Source organism: Schistocerca gregaria, chromosome 4 (assembly GCF_023897955.1).
Source record: "Schistocerca gregaria isolate iqSchGreg1 chromosome 4, iqSchGreg1.2, whole genome shotgun sequence".
Classification (NCBI taxonomy): Eukaryota; Metazoa; Arthropoda; class Insecta; order Orthoptera; family Acrididae; genus Schistocerca; species Schistocerca gregaria.
This window is the reverse complement of record NC_064923.1, coordinates 686,951,401-686,969,845: the sequence shown is the minus strand read 5'-3', so window position 1 is coordinate 686,969,845 and position 18,445 is coordinate 686,951,401.

Below are 18,445 nucleotides of genomic sequence, written 5' to 3'. Positions count from 1 at the left end.
AACGTCACCCGTCAGTTCCACCTGATGCGGATCCCACACAGCACACCAATACTCCAGAACAGGGCGGACAAGCGTGGTGTAAGCAGTCTCTTTAGAACACCTCTGGCACCTTCTACGTGCTCTACCCATAATATTATCTATGTGATCGTTCCAATTTAGGTTATTTATCATTGTAATCCCTAAGTATTTAGTTAAATTTATAGACTTCAGATCTCTGTGACTTACCGCATAATCGAAATTTAGGTGATTTCTTTTGTACTCATGTGAATAACTTCACACTTTTCCTTATTCAGGGCCAATTTCCACTTTTCGCACCAGACAGATATCTTATCTGAATCATTTCGCAATTCGTTTTCGTCATTTAATGACTTAAAAAGACAGTAAATGACAGCACCATCTGCAAACAATCTAAGAAGACTACTCAAATTGTCCCCCATGTCGTTAATATACAGTCCTGGAAATTGAAATAAGAACACCGTGACTTCATTGTCCCAGGAAGTGGAAACTTTATTGACACATTCCTGGGGTCAGATACATCACATGATCACACTGACAGAACCACAGGCACATAGACACAGGCAACAGAGCATGCACAATGTCGGCACTAGTAAAGTGTATATCCACCTTTCGCAGCAATGCAGGCTGCTATTCTCCCATGGAGACGATCGTAGAGACGCTGGATGTAGTCCTGTGGAACGGCTTGCCATGCCATTTCCTCCTGGCGCCTCAGTTGGACCAGCGTTCGTGCTGGACGTGCAGACCGCGTGAGACGACGCTTCATCCAGTCCCAAACATGCTCAATGGGAGACAGATCCGGAGATCTTGCTGGCCAGGGTAGTTGACTTACACCTTCTAGAGCACGTTGGGTGGCACGGGATACATGCGGACGTGCATTGTCCTGTTGGAACAGCAAGTTCCCTTGCCGGTCTAGGAATGGTAGAACGATGGCTTCGATGACGGTTTGGATGTACCATGCACTATTCAGTGTCCCCTCGACGATCACCAGAGGTGTACGGCCAGTGTAGGAGATCGCTCCCCACACCATGATGCCGGGTGTTGGCCCTGTGTGCCTCGGTCGTATGCAGTCCTGATTGTGGCGCTCACCTGCACGGCGCCAAACACGCATACGACCATCATTGGCACCAAGGCAGAAGCGACTCTCTTCGCTGAAGACGACACGTCTCCATTCGTCCCTCCATTCACGCCTGTCGCGACACCACTGGAGGCGGGCTGCATGATGTTGGGGCGTGAGCGGAAGACGGCCTAACGGTGTGCGGGACCGTAGCCTAGCTTCATGGAGACGGTTGCGAATGGTCCTCGCCGATACCCCAGGAGCAACAGTGTCCCTAATTTGCTGGGAAGTGGCGGTGCGGTCCCCTACGGCACCGCGTAGTATCCTACGGTCTTGGCGTGCATCCGTGCGTCGCTGCGGTCCGGTCCCAGGTCGACGGTCACGTGCACCTTCCGCCGACCACTGGCGACAACATCGATGTACTGAGGAGACCTCACGCCCCACGTGTTGAGCAATTCGGCGGTACGTCTACCCGGCCTCCCGGATGCCCACTACACGCCCTCGCTCAAAGTCCGTCAACTGCACATACGGTTCACGTCCACGCTGTCGCGGCATGCTACCAGTGTTAAAGACTGCGATGGAGCTCCGTATGCCACGGCAAACTGGCTGACACTGACGGCGGCGGTGCACAAATGCTGCGCAGCTAGCGCCATTCAACGGCTAACACCGCGGTTCCTGGTGTCTCCGCTGTGCCGTGCGTGTGATCATTGCGTGTACAGCCCTCTCGCAGTGTCCGGAGAAAGTATGGTGGGTCTGACACACCGGTGTCAATGTGTTCTTTTTTCCATTTCCAGGAGTGTATATCAGTAACAATAAAGTGCTTGTAACACTTCCTTGGGTAACGCCGTTTATTACTTCTGTTTTACTAGACGACTTTGTCTGTTACTACGAACTGTGACGTTTCTGACAGGAAGTCACGAATCCAGTCGCACAACTGAGGCGATATTCTAAAGGCAAGCAGTTTGGTTAGAAAACGCTTGGGAGGAATCGTGGCGAAAGCCTTCTGGAATTTTTAAAATTTCGAATCAATCTTACATTCCCTGTGGATACTACTTCTTCATGAGCATAAAGAGCTAGTTGTGTTTTACAAGAACGATATTTTCTGAATCAGTGCTGACTATGTGTCAATAAATCGTTTTGTTCGTGGTACATCGTAACATTCGAACACAGTATACGTTCCAAGACCCTACTGGAAATCGAATTTGGTGATATGGGCCTGTAATACAGCGGATTACTGCTATACCCCTTTTTAGATCTTGAGCAATTTTCCAGTCATTAGGTACGGATCTTTCTATGAGCGAGCGGTTGTTCATAATTGCAAATATGGGGCTATTGTATCGGCATACTCTGAAAGGAACCTGACTGGTATACAGTCTGGACCGGAGGCCCTCTTTTACTAAGCGATTTAAGCTACTTTGCTACACCGGGGATATCTACTTCTATGTTTCTAATCTTCTCAGTTGTTCTTGATTGGAACTGAGCAATATTTACTTCGTCTTCTTAGGCGAACGAGTTTAGGAAACCATGTTTAAAAACTCTTCTTTAGAGGCCCTGTCATCAATGTCCCACATACGCCCACACAAGTACTCTCTTTCACACTCACCCTAACACAAAACGTAAATATCTACTTGAAATTCTTAAAGTTATTACTACAGCAAAAGTAGGAAAGGTTAGAAAATGAGAACTTTCCAAATTTGAATCTTAACATTGAAGGTGTTATCATATATTTTCAAATAATCACAGTTGGTGAGCTATTAACGTATATATATATATATATATATATATATATATATATATATATATATATATATATATATATATATATATATATATATATATTGATTTTGTTTTTTAAGTGTCGGATAATTACGTTTTTTACTGACTTTTTTTTTGTAACGTCCACATTATGACAGTTATTGACTTCAGTTTTTCACAGATTATTCCTTTGCACAACAGAGGGTTATGTACCTAATATGAATTTCCTTAGGCTATTTCTAGACCAGTTATTAATTTTTATAGTTCCAGAGAATGTAACTACTCTGTATGCGCCTCTCCACTACGTTCACACCCTGTAATCACTCCATATGGTCATGACGCACGTCTGCAGGACACAGCTCGCCCATTGCAGATCGTATAAGATTCTGACTGCTTACACTGGAGCCCACATACATTCATAAAAGAAAGCTTTAATAGACAAATTGGCGATCGCTCCCTAGCTGCGACGCCTCAAGTGGAGACTGTCTCTTAAAAAAGCGTTCAGAGCATTTTTATCTGCTTTTTTAAATAGATGCACTTTGCGTTTCTTTTTGGTTATTGTGGGTGTTACGATATTCAGCCTAGCAGCAACTGCCTTGTGGTCGCTAATCCCTGTATCATCATGATACTCCCTATTATTTGTTGCTAAGAGGTGAAGTACTCTTTCGCAACCATGTATGCTTCGGGTGGCCTCATGAACTAATTGTTGAGAATAATTTTCTGAGGAAGTATTGAGTATAATTTCGGTTAGAACCTGGTAAGGAGATGTGTAGTACATGATTCCTAAATTAAATGTTGCACTGTAAACCGCACACAGATGCAGATATAAACTCATTTGACAGTTTAGTAATGATGAAGAGTAGACTGAAGTTCAAGACAATCAAGCAGAAGAATCATTTTGGAAGGCAGCAGGACACTGAAGTACAGAGAAACGATGAGACGGATTTGATTTTCGCTAAGGATGTGGACATTGTGATAAGGAGTACCAAAGTAGGCAGTTCAGCCGAAATGGAATGGACACCGAAAAAGGGCAATCACAGATATTGGGCAGAGAAACGTATGTACAAATCTTGGGTAGCAAGAAATGCTAAAAGTGATCGACAAAAGGAGGAAGCACAAAATCGATCAGAGGAAGACAGGTATACAGCGATGTGAATTCCTTAAGAATGAAATAGACAGGAAATAGCGCAGGGAAGGCAATGGCTGCAGGAAAAGTTTGAAGAAATGGATAATGATATGATCATCAAAGGGTAGAATCAGTGTATAGAAAAGTCAAAACAATCTTCGGTGAAATTAAAAGCAAGAGCATTAATATTAAGGATACAATAGGAGTTCCGTTGTTGAATTCTGAGGAGAGAGCACATAGGTGGAGAGAGTCAACTGAATGCCTCTAAGAGGGGGAAGACTTTACTGATTATGCTGTGCGAGGTATCTTTCCTTTTCGCACTACATCGATTGGTGCCTCATGTTGGCAACATTGCTGATTGGGACATTGGAACGCGTAAGGCATTTAAGGCCAGTCACAGTCTTCAGTGAACTCAGTAAGTTAATGGACAGGCAAGAGCCACAAGTAAGACCAGTGTTATATGATTGCACGGTGTGTGCTCTTTCGCTTTGATGGGCAATGAATCCACAACCTGCAGTGTGTCTGTATTTACGTTGTACCATCAACGGTAATCTGCCATTAACGAGCATCGAAGGTACGCACGGGGACTGCTGGTAGGTAGCGCTAGGTGTGAGTGTGGGTCGGCTAAGGAGCGTACCGCATTTGCCATAAGCGCTCTGTCCCGGTGGCGCAGTGGTTAACGCTCCTGTCTAGGAAGCAAGAGATCCGGGGTTCGAGTCCTGTTATGGCACATATTTTCACTCTCCACCGCTGATTCCACATAAAGTCCCGATGTAGCTGGTATTTTTAGTTCCTTCCTTTTCCCTTCTTCCCCCTCCACCTCCAGTTCACACAAGAAGAGCAGCGTGTTTGTCGTTAGCGACGCGCGAGGACGTGGGGAGCTGTCACGCTTCAAAACGTAAGTCCGTGCTGTCCTGATGTGGTCGCTGTTGCCGTTTGGGCAGCTAATATCTTGCGGAAGTACCTGCTTGCTAGCATTCTAAGACTACTTTTGATTCTCACGACGATCCTCAGAAACTACAGTGAACATTTCGTTTAATGACTGTTGTACCGTATGGCGATATTCCCATCTATATGTTCGCCGACCGTGTTTGCCCATAGATTTGTCAGAGCATACTGAAGTCAGTGAATTGTCATAGCGGCAATCAAGTGCTCTCCTGCTGATTGTTTGCGGTTAGCGATAATGATGGAAGAAGAAGAAATGAATTGAAATTTGTGCCATGGCCGGGACTCGAACGCGGGCCTTCGTGATTACTAGGCAGAAATGCTAACCCTTACACTACCGCAGCACTATGGTCAGCATTGCTCCACGAACTACGCAAGTCGAGAGCCGTCCCCAACACAAACATTAATTCATGTCTTCAGCTTTCCCCCTACATTGTCACTACTGGACGTAATGGGAAAGCACTGTGCCATAGCTGATCCTATAGATCTCGTAATTAAAGCTTTCACTGAGACATTTAAGTCCCATCTCTATCTGCGATAATGATGGAAGCAGTGGAAATGAATTAAAAAAGGGGGAAAATAAGATGAAGACATGTATCGAAGTTTTTGTTGGGGAGGACACTAGACTTGGATAGTTCATGCTGCAGTATTTACCATAGTTCTACGGTGGTGTAATGGTTTGCATTTCAACCTACTAAACAAGAAGCCCCGGGATTGAGTCCCGGCCGTAGCACATATTTTAATTCATTTCTTCTTAAATGTCTCAGGGAAAACATTAATTATAAGATCTATTAGGTTTGCTATTAACCTTAAGGCTTCAGGGGATCCGATAGGCCGAGTCGAGTCGTATTAAGTGTGGGTCCTGTTCAAAATGGCAATGCCGCATTTAATTTAATTCACGATTGTAATGTCTTACGTACTGTTGTAGCTTGTGTGAACCACTATCTTAAAAGGATCTGTTGTGCGTATGTATAGCTGGTATACCGGGTGATCAAAAAGTCAGTATAAATTTGAAAACTTAATAAACCACGGAATAATGTAGATTGAGAGGCCAAAATTGACACACATGCTTGGAATCACATGGGGTTTTATTAGAACAGGATGGTGCTCCATCCCATATTGCTAGACGCGTGAAAGATCTCATGCGTGCGTCATTTGGTGATGATCGTATGCTCAGCCGCCACTTTCGTCATGCTTGGCGTCCCAGGTCCCCAGACCTCAGTCCGTGCCATTATTGGCTTTGGGGTTACCTGAAGTCGCAAATGGACCGACATCCGACGCCAATGCCTCACCGTAACTCCGGAAATGCTTTACAGTGTTGTTCACAACATTATTCCTCGACTACAGCTATTCTTGAGGAATGATGGTGGACATACTGAACATTTCCTGTAAAGAAGGTCATCTTTGCTTTGTCTTGCTTTGTTATGCTAATTATTGCTATTCTGATCAGATGAAGTGCCATCTGTCGGACATTTTTTGAACGTTTGTATTTGTTTCGTTCTAATAAAACCCCACATCATTCCAAGCATGTGTTTCAATTTGTACCCCTCTATCCATATTATACCGTGATTTATTCAGTTTTCAAATTTATACTGACTTTTTGATCACCCAGTATTTGTTTTGATTTGTGTCTCGTATCTTACAGGAAGGGTAACTAGTGATTCTGCTATTCATTATGTCTCTTCGTGAATACCAGAACCAGGGCCACCGTGTAACTAGTTAAGCCTCTACTGAAAGAGAGGGATCGCAAGTTACTACAGCCTTTGTCATACGCAAGCAGAGTTGGGGGAAGTAAATTAAGAATATATTGAGGCTGGTCAGCCCTTTAGCCTAGAGATCCTAAGCCAGACTTGTGTTCTGGTCTTGATTGCTTCACCACCTGAGTATTCCACTCTTATGGAGCTTGCTAGTCTCCAATCGAAGATGTATACTGTTTTTCATTAAGTAGAAAAGGCCGTACTGGTACAAATATTTACTCCGACACTTTGGGTAAGTGTATACTCTGAATAAGATTTACGTCCCTGTTTATCTGTATTATACTAAATTACATTTTCACCAGAGCTTTCTTCCTTTTAAATGGTTGTCTGGCTTTCAGTTTTCGAAAACAATCATTGGATTTTTATTATTTTTAATTTTGTCGGTAGATACATTCTGTAAATGATACTACTCATTCTGGTGGGCAGCTGCTCTTTTGCTTATTGCATTGACTGTTATCGTAAATTCTTCCACCAGTTGTCTCCCGTAAACGATAATACTAAATCTGGTGAGAATTTGGTCCATTTGGTCCTTTACTTATTCCATTCGTTATTATTGTTATTATCCTCATTTTGAAGTCTACCATTAAATGCTTTCTGTAAATGATGATACTGAACTTAGTGAGGAGTTGCCTTTTACTTACTACATTCATTATTTGTTTAAATATGACGGCAGTTGTTGCTGTAAACTGTAACAGTTAACCTGGCGATCAGTTGGTGCTTGATTAATCATATCCTTTCATTAAATTCTGCAACCAGTTGCTTCCATTGAGTCATAACAGTAATCTTGCTAACAGCTGATGTTGTGATGTTTTGTTATTTAAATTCTGTCAGTAGTTGCTTTACTTAGATTAAAATAGACGTGACTGAGAGTGTTACTTAAAATGAAAGTTTTTAAATTGCTGTGTTGTGCTTTGGTGAGTTTTGTCTTCAGTATCTCTTGATAAAGTAGTACTATAAATGTGGGGAGGTGTGTGTTACGCTTGTGAGATTCTTTTTGTTTGCATAAAGTAGCTTCCTTAAATCTGAATTAGTTATAATGCTTCAGCATGTTACCAATCAATATCACCTCCCTATCACTTTTAGTGAAGACTTGCTCAAAGAAGAAACTGGAGTCGTTTTGGAAGACATAGGGGATCTAGTATTGGAGTCTGAATTTAAAAGAGCTCTGGAAGACTTTTGTTGAAAAAAAAGCAGAAAGGACAGATAACATGCCATTGGAACTATTAAAATCGTTGTGAGAAGTGGCACTGAAATAACTTTTCAGGTTGGTGCGTAGAATAAATGGCCTGGTGCGATACTATCATATTTTCAGAAAAATATCATGCAGACAATTCCAAATATATCAAGGGAAAATAGGTGGGGACCTATCACACAATCAGCTAAACATCTCATGCACCCAAGCTCCTGATAAGAAACATCTACAGAAGAATGAAAAAATAGTTAGGATACTGTGACCAGTGCTTACCAGGATCAAGAAAATGGCATGGAAAGACTGGGTCCTTTAAGTAAAGTCATTTATTAATTTGACGACAAACATCTATTTTTCAAGATAACAACTGCTCACCTTTAAGAAAAAGGGTTAGAAAAATTCAAAGTCAATTTGCCACATTAAATTTACACACTTGAAAAGAGTTCAAAAATTAATAACGCAATTACTGAATTACAATAATTTCCTTTGGATGGCCTTAAACAAAATGCCAGAAGATAAGACTTTAACAACACTGACCGTAAAAAATTTAATCTTTTAAAATTAAATAAACCAGAAAATAATTAAAACCAAGCAATGGATAAATTACTACAAGTAATCTCAAACCAAGACTTGAACCAGACCCCAAAACGATAAATGTTAGCTGGTTAACTAGACGTAAAAGTTCACCTTTATGGCTTACCCAAAGGTCTTACACCGAATAACTTAGAATCAAAATTAGAACGAAATTACAAATTGTATTAAAACAACAATAACGTTAAAGCGAAAATTCCTGTGTGATGCCAACTAAGCAGATAAACGGCTCTCGATAGACACCAAAATTTCGTTTACAGTGCAAGTCAGATAACATAAGGTACTCACCTTGACCACAGAGAGTCAGGACACACGACTGCCAAAAAATAGCAAGCCGTGCTATGAAATGCTCGAGAGGTCCACACGACCGCAAGCAAGCCAGACCCACTCAGCAAAAAGCTGCCGACGCGGAGCGCTTTCCCAGCAATTTAGTCCGTACTGTCAACAAACACCGAACGTAAGTGTCTCATTGGATCACACTGCAATTGAAATTGTTGTTTAGGTACGACTGCGCTTATAGAAAATTTCTAATAATTTCATACACCCTAGGAATCAAACCTCGCAAAAATGTAGTGTGTAAAAAATAACTACTTAATGGAAACTGTGAATTCTTCCAGGAAGGAATATAGATAACAACTCGCTAAGGTCTTACCTTAAGCTGGAGGTCTAAAATACTAATAATACCAGAAAGCACACCAGCTACTAAAACACAGTTAAAACGAATATTAAAGTTATAAAACAGTTTGTTCTGATGCATTAAACAGTTTAAAAACGAAAAAAGAAATTTTAAAAAAACTATATAATGCATAGGCCGGTTATATCATTATGCGTGTAAGCTGGGCACATTACACAGCAACACAAACCGCCATCACTACCATATATGACACAAAGCAACAAATTTCGTACACCACAAAGAAAGGGTGTAACTCCGAGCTAGAGTTCCCGCCCAGTACAGACCAGGGCATACACATTACATCCTAAAACACACAGAGTCAGATAGTAAATGCGTGCATGACGACTCAATTAATATACACGCGAAACATCAGCTCAAATAGCTTGCAGAGAGAGAAGTCAGTACTCAGAGCTGAACAACCAGCCTAGGTGAATCTAATGTTTTGCCTTCTTTCCGGTCCTGGAGAAGAAGAGTGAATTACGGCCCGGAAAGGACGTCGTACCTATCTGCGCCGCGTGTATCTGCCCCAAGCAGTGCCGTTGGTCCCCGCTCCCCATTACGTGAAGACTGCACATAAACTGCCAGCACTGCGACGTTCGAAGGGCCCTCCCGACGCCGCTATAGCGGCCGTCCTTAGAGCCCAGCCTGGGCAACGGTAATCCCACAAGCGAGTAATACGCGCTACCTGGTAAGACGCCAGCTAGAAGCTATCGGTAGTGTGAAAGTGAAATGAGCCTCCGCGGCTCAGATATGTTAGATCACTATAAGTTTGGCTTTTGGGAAGGGAGAGGTACCACACAGACGGATCTGACGTTGCGTTTCAAAAGGGAAGCAAGACTGAAGGAATTAAAGGCACGCTCTTAGGATTTGTAGACCTAGGAAAAGCGTTCGCCAATGTCAAGTGGAAAGATGTTCGAAAATCTGAGAAAAGTATTGGTCAGCCATAAGGAAAGCTGTACAAGAACCGCTAGAGAAGATTAAGATTGGATGAAAAAGAGCGAAGTGCTCGGTTTAAAAAAGGCGTTATAGAGGGACGCAGCCTTTCGCCACTGCTGTTAAATCTGAACATCGAACAAGCAATGACGGAGAGAAAAGAAATATTCAAGAGTGGGATTAAAAAAAAATGGTGAAAGAATATCAAGATGTGCCGATGACATCGCTATCCACAGTGAAAGTGAGAAAGAATAAACAAATCTTTTGTATGGAGTGGTCTAATGAGTGCAGAAGATGGACTGAGAGTAAACCGGAAAAAGACAAAAGTCATGAGAAGAACCAGTGATGAGAGTAGCGAGAAACTTAACATCAAAATTAGTGATTACGAGGTAAACGAAATTCAGAAATTACGCTACCTTGGAAGCAAGGACGACATAAAGAGCAGACTAGCACAGGAAAACTTTTCATGGTCAGGATAAGCCCACTCGTATCAACCATAGACCTTATTTTGAGGAAGAAATTTCTGAGAATGTATGTTTGGAGCACAGCATTGTATGGTTGTGAATCATGGGCTGTAGCAAAACCGTAACAGAAGAGAATCGAAGGATCTGGAATGTGGTGCTACAGAAGAGTGTTGAAAATTAGTTGGATCGGTAACATGAGGAATGAGGTTCTCCGCAAAATCGGTGAAGAGAGGAAGATATGACAAGAAGGACGGTAGGACTGTAGAACATGTGTTACGACGTGAAGGAATAGCCACCATGGCACTAGAGGGAGCTGTAGAGGGCACAAACTGTAGGGGAAGGCAGGGATTGGAAGAAATCCAACAAGTAATTGTGGACGTAGATTGAAAGTGCTATTGTGTGATGAAGGCGTTTGCACAAGAGGGGAATTTGTGGCAGGCTGCATCAAACTAGTCAGGATGCCGATGACCCAAGGAACAAGTACAGGATACTTACTGATACTTACTTATTTGAAGAACATTAGGGGAACTGGGTTAAAGATTTACGCTCTGAAAGAGCTTTTGGCTCATTTAGTCTTTGGTCTACGAACTTCATCAAATTTATAAAAATGCTTTTCTTTGCCGACCTGTGCAATTCCGTGCAATTGAAAGTAATGAATACTACGTTTATAAAGTCTTCAGTTCCACGCTAATTTTGCACAATGTACAAACATTTTTTTTTTCTTTTTCTAATGCGATCCGCTACGAGTTCCTCTCCTGTGCAAACTTTACATCTCAGCGTGTCACTTGCAACCTACGCCTTCAGTTATCTGCTGGATGTATTCCAGTCTCTGTGTTCCTCTACACCTCCCTCTAGCATCATGGAAGATATCCCCGACGTCTTAACAGATGTTCTCTCATACTGTCCCTTTTTATGGTCGATTCTCCTCTTTTCCGATTTTCACAAAGTCCATGTTTCGCTACCACACACAGCTTTGTTCCAAACGTACATTCCCAGAAATTTTTTCCTCAACTTAAGGTCAATATTTAATTCTAGCAGATTTATCATGGTCAGAAATGCCATTTTGGACAGTGCTAGTCTGATTTTGATGCCTTCCTTTCTCCTTCCGTCATGGGTTACTTTGATTAATATGTAGCAGAACTCGTTAAATTCACCTACTTCGTGATCACGAAGCCTGATGTTAAGTTTCTAGCTGTTCTAATTTCTGCCACTAATCATTAATTTCGCCTTTCTCTTAATCCATATTCTGTACTCATTAGACCGTCACTCCTATTAGTGGATACAGTAATTATTCGTCCCTTTAACTGAGAATAGCAATGAAATCAGCGAGTGTTATCACTGATGCCCTTTCACTTTGAATTTTGATTCCAATCTTGAACAATTTCTTTATGTTTGTTATTCCTCCTTCGATGTACACACTGAACACTAGGGCGAAAAACTATATCATCGTCTTACACCTTTTTCAGTCTGAGTTCTTCATTCTTAGCCTTAAACTCCTGCTGTTTCTTCTTGGGTGTTGAACATATTTCATATTGTCTGTCTTTTCCTTTACGTTACATTTTATTCTCAGAATTTCTAACATCTTGGATCATTTGGCACTGTCGAATGCTTTTTCCAGGTTAACAAACCGTATGAACGTGTCTTTATTTTTCTGTAGTCTTGCTTCCATTATCAACGGTAATGACAGAATTGCCTCTCTGGTGTCTTTTTGTTTCTTAAAGCAAAAAGAACGGTTATCTAACACATCATCGGTTTTCTTTTCTATTCTCTTCTGCGTGAGCTGTGAAGTTGATTGTGCTACAACACTCGCACTTCTAGGCTCTTCCCGTCTCTGGAATTGGGTGGATGATGTTTTTCCGATAGTCAAATTATATCGCCAGACTCTTACATTCTCTAGACCAAACATGAACAGTCGTTTTGTGGCCACTTCCCAATGCCTTTACAAATACTGATGGAATGTTATCAATATTCTTCCTCTTCATTTGATGTCAAGTGGTTCAAACCTCTCATAAATTCTAATTCTAGTACTGGTCCCCTGTCTCTTATACTTGTATAGACTCCTGTTTCTCCTTGTATGACATCATCAGGCGAGTCTTCGCCTTCGTAGATGTCTTCAGTGTACTCTTTTCATCTCCCAGCTCTCTTGTCTACATTTAACTTTGAAATTCTCATTGTCCTCTTAATTTAAACACCCTTGCTTTTAAGTCCACCAAAGGCTGTTTCTACTTTTCTTTACGCTGAGTCAATCCTAGCGACAATCATTTCTTTTTAGGGTTTTTCACATTTTTCATACAGCTATTTCACCTTCGGTTCCCTGCGCTTCCTATTTATTTTATTAGTAAGAGAAGTGCATTTGTGTATTTCTGAATTCCCCTGAACATGTTTTTACTTCATTTTTTCATCGATGAACTGAAATATTTCTTCTGTTACCAATGGTTTCTTGACAGTTACCTTCTTTAAACCTACGATTTTTTCTGACTTCTGCGATTGCCCTCTTTAGAGATGTCCATTCCTCTTCATCTGAACTGACGATTGAGGTATTCCTTATTATAGCATATATAGCTTCAGAGAATTTAGAGCGTATCTCTTCATTCCTTAGTAATTCCGTTACATAATTCTCTTGCGCACTGAGACTTCCTGACTGGTCTCTGAAACTTCAGTCTACTCTTCACCACTAGTAGACTGAGATATGCTCCTGCGTAAGTCTTACAGTCCAATATCCAATTTCGGGATGCTTGCCTGACCATGATACAATCTAACGAAATATTTCCGCCTTTCCCGGCCTTTTGGAAGTATACCTCCTCATCCAGTGTTTGTTGGAGACAGTATTCGCACTTATTAGCTAAAAATTTATTGCAGAACTCAGTCTTTCTCCTCTCTCATCCAAGTATCAACCCCATATTCTCCTGTAACCCTTTCTTCTGCTCATTCCCTCACAGCCGCATTGCAATCCCCCATGACTATTGGATTTTTATTTGCCACACGTGCTGAATTATGCGTTCTGTATCCTCATATACTTTCTCTATCTCTTCATCTTGTGCTTGCAACGTAGCCACGTAGACCTTCCCAGTTGTTGGTTTTGGTTAGCTGTTGATTCTGATGAGAGCAAGCCTATAACTTCACAATGAATCCAATTTCCTTCGTTTTATGCTTCTGTTGATGAGCCATGCGTGGCTCATGTTCCGGCCATCACGTATTTTACACCGTGTTTTTAACGTACTTCCACCTCACTACGTTAATTTAAATTACTACTGTAACTGAGTTGCTGTTTTGCCTGACCATGAGCGGCGCTAGCAGCGCCTATCGATATATCCCCTCTCGTAATATCTTTGGTCGACTGCTACTAGTTCCTGGTCGTTGTCTGTCGTGAGAGACTTCGGGTGGCGAGTTCGGTCTGCCAGTCAGTTGCAACGCGCCTGGAGTGCAGTCCGGAACTGCCAGTCGGGGAGTTGCGATGTGGCACTAGTGCAGTCGTGTTGGTTGTCAGGTCTGTGTAGACATGGCTCGCCCGACCATTGCCGCCATGTATCGCTTGAGCCGAGGCACAGCCTTGGTGGATCGGCGGTCGGTCGTTCTACCCATCGACGCCGCGTTTTGGCTCGCCAAACGTTAATGGGTCGGGTGTGCGTGTGCGTTGACTCCCGAATTGCCTTCGTGTGTGCTGTGCGCTTAGTTACTGTTGAGTATCATTCTGGCAGTCCCTGCGCAGTGTCGCAGCGTGTGTGGAGCTGCCCGATCGCTACGAGCTCCGTGGTTCACCGACCCAGGACGCCAATGTTGAGTAGTGGTTTCCACTACCCAAGCCACGTCCATTCACGTTGTGTGGTTCGTTTCGGTGGTTCGCTGTTGCGGAGGTTTCCCTTTGAGCAACACTGTTTGTACTACTAAGATTCAGCGGCCATGCGGTGGAATTAATTATATTGGTTGACTACAATTAAAGTGCACCAGTGTAATTATCTGCCTTATGGTCGTTAGTGTTCTAGCTACCTGTCCTGGCCACTAACGTAATTTCAGGCACTGGCCTTTCCTTACCTGTTGTCGCAGTCCAACACGGTGTGTGGTTTTTTCACAGCTTAATACATACACATATTTGATTGTGGATAATCACGTCCGTAACATTTGGTGTTTGATTTCTCATGTATCGATTGGTGGCAAGCAATTAGTTGGTCGGTCGGTCCGTGGCTGTCCCTTGGTTAGGTTCCGACCGATCAAGTGTAGTTGGCTCGCCACCTATCCCTCGTAAGTGAACGAGGGCAGACCGACCCCCTAAAGGCTTGTGAGTGCGGTTGTCTTCATTGGCTTTCTCACCAGTGTTCGTCAGTTTATAATCTATCATAGCCAATCATAAATAAGTTCTTGGTTTTACTGTGTTGTATGTAAGTTTGAATTCAGGCAAGTGGGTATTTGCTGAAAGGTTATTGCCGTGGTTGTCTTTTCTTTTAGTCTGGTTTTAGATTCTTAAAACTTAAGGTTTGTGGTTAAATTTATTTTTTAATTTTGGAAAATTAAATGTTGGCCTTCAGCTTAGGAACTCATTCTTAAAATTGCTGTCCAAGCCTAAACATCAGGGCCTTCTGCCTTTAAAAGCTTATGGTAATTTATTTTAAAATCTTTAAAATTTTATTGTGTGCCTTCAGCCGTTTGTATAACATCTTGTTTGTCTATCCACTCTTGGCTTGAGGCTTTCAGCCTAACTGCGTTTAATATTTATTTTAATTCTTTCATTTACTATGTTAACTGCATTTTGATGTTTATTTTTAAGATTTCTAGTTTGGAGGCCCTCAGTCGTGAAAGAATTGCATTTTGGTACTCGTAGTTGTAGAATTTCGACTATGTGCGGCTTTCGTTGTAAATGTGTTATTAAATTACAATAAATTACAATTTTCAGGTGAAACTGATCCCAACCTTATTTGGCCCTTTCCACAACCTAAACACCTGTTCTGCCCAGCGGGTTTAGCTGGAGTTTCAGTTGATATTGCCCTACATTCACTTTACCAGAAATATTTCTTTACATTTCACTTTACTGACTTCCGCTGTATCTAAACAAAGAGTTGTCATTTCCCTTCTCTGATTTCCGAGCTTCTCTGCCAGATTCAGACTTCGGGTATTCCTCACCCCGACTAGTAGGACATTATCCTTTCGTTGGTTATTCGATCTTTCTCATGTTTACTTTCCCCTTGACAGCCCCTCTCAGTGATCCGAAGGGGGGACTAGTGCGGAATCTTTCGCAATCGAGAGATCACAATCTCGATCATATCAATACCCTCATCTCATAAAAAAACTGAATATTATTTTTGATGCGCGAAGTTTATTGTTATTATTATTATTATTATTATTATACAGTCGTTTTAGTTGCTGGTCTTGCTATGTAAGAAATCAACGGTTAAACATTTTAAATTGTGGGTGATTGCGTACCAGAAAACGACAGCAGTCCAAAAAATATTAGCCCATGAGTCGCAAAAATCTTAATTTGATTAGCTACAAGTCGATTACTGACATCAGAAAAAAAAAATTGTAGGCGAGGTTCACCAAATTCTTATTTCAGATTATGGTTGTGCGTTTAGCCTGACAACAGTGACCTATACAGTGAACAGATTGCACTTCAGTGAAGATCTTGCTTCCCATATTATCATGTGAAACGTTAAGACACTGCTACCCACTGGAAACTACTAAACTTCAAGATTTGAACATGAGTGGCCCAATGAAACATGAAACTTTGGTACGACAGCTCACAGAGGTAGAATAAGAAACTTTTTGTCAAACTGTTGAATGGATCTGGGTGCCACAATAAATTTGTTTGTTACTGAGATGCATTAACGTGTTCCCAGTCATTAACAATCAACATGAACAATTATAAAGCGTATAAAGGTTCAAATGAATTGCTGATTTGGTGTGATTATACCTTGGGCCAGGAGGGTAGATTGGAACTTGAAAGATACAGTTAGCTATGTCCACATAAACCGCCAACAAATGCTGAATGGTTCAAAACAGATTAAAGGAAAGACCCACAAAAGTACATAAAAGCCCCAAAAGTTTCTGTGACTAAGAATAAGTTGAGTACAACTAGGTGACTGCGTGAATCAACTCAAAAAGAGAAATTCTAAGGTGAAATAAAGTACTTTACGGTCCCGTCGTCGTCATCTGCAGAAATGCGGTTCATGCTTACCATCGTACTAAGACTCCGGTGCAGATGATGGCAGCAGTGATACCTGAGAGTTATAAGTTCAGCCCCAGTATCAATGATCAGCTCTAGGGCCAAGTCATCCATCTCTGTAGGTGTAAGAGGATACATACACCCCCCCCCCCCCCCTCTGATGTCCAAGATGAAGTTTTTTCTCTCCTACTCAAAATCTTGCTGGTCCTTTTTTCAGTCCTCAGTCTTCTGACTGGTTTAATGCGGCCTGTCACAAACACGTCTTCTGTGCCAATCTCGTCATCTCAGAGTAGCACCTGTAACCTGTGTCCTTAATTATTTACCGGATGTATTCCAATTTCTGTCTACCTCTGCAGTTTTTGCCCACACCAGCTCCCTCTACTACCATGAAAGGCTTTCCCTGATGTCTTAACAGATGTCCTATCATCCTGTCCCTTCTCCTTGTCAGTGTTTTCCACATATTCGTTTCCTCACCGATTCCGTGCAGAACCTCATTCCTTGCCTTATTGTTGTTGTTGTTCTTGTCTTCAGTCCTGAGAATGGTTTGAAGCAGGTCCCCATGCTACTCTATCCTCTGCAAGCTTCTTCATCTCCCAGTACTTACGCAACCTACATCCTTCTGAATCTGCTTAGTGTACTCATCTCTTGGTCTCCCTCTACGATTTTTACCATCCACGCTCCAATACTAAATTTGGGATCCCTTCATGCCTCAGAACATGTCCTACCAACGAGTCCTTTCTTCTAGTCAAGTTGTGCCACAAACTCCTCTTCTCCCCAATTCTGTTCAAAACCTCCTCATTAGTTATGTGAGCTACCCACCTAGTCTTCAGCATTCTTCTGTAGCACCACATTACAAAAGCTTCTATTCTCTTCTTGTCCAAACTATTTATCGTCATTTTTCACTTCCATACATGGCAGCACTCCATACAAATTCTTTCAGAAATGACTTCCTGACACTTAAATCTATACTCGATGTTAACATATTTCTCTTCTTCAGAAACGTTTTCCTTGCCATTGCCAGTCTACATTTTATATCCTCTCTACTTCGACCATCATCAGTTATTTTGCTCCCCAAATATCAAAACTCCTTCACTACTTTAAGTGTCTCATTTCCTAATCTAATTCCCTCAGCATCACCCTACTTAATTCGACTACAGTCCATTATCCTCGTTTTGCTTTTGTTGATGTTCATCTCATATCCTCCTCTCAAGACACTATCCATTCCGTTCAACTGCTCTTCCATGTCCTTTGCACGGACAAGTGTTTCAGTAACTGTTGTTCAACATCGATTAGAATGGACAGGGACTGCGATTGCTGTGTTCGGATGAGGGCTCACTTGGCATCCCTTCGCTCACAGCTGCAATCAGCGCTGACTTCGGTCGCGCAGCTTGAGGCTGTTGCCAATGGGCACCACTGTGGGGAGCCGGACTTGGATATCACGGGGATGTCAACCTCGCCCCGTCTGTCCCCAGATCGGTCGGCCGCTGTGGTTGCCCCAGTTGCTGCCCGCAGTGGGGCTGAGCCCTCGCCTGTGGTTGATTGGGAGGTCGTTCCAAGGCGAGGCAGGCAGCGAAAGGCCTCCCCGGAGGCTGATCAGAAAGCCTCCCTGGTGCGTCTGACAAACCGGTTCCAGGCACTGTCTCTGGCTGAGCCAGATGCAGCTGCCTGCCTTGTTTCAGAGGTTCATTCTCAGCCTTCAAGGACCGGGCAATCGCAGAGGGTGGGCTTACTGGTAGTTGGGAGCTCCAATGTTAGGCGCGTAATGGGCCCCTTAGGGATACGGCAG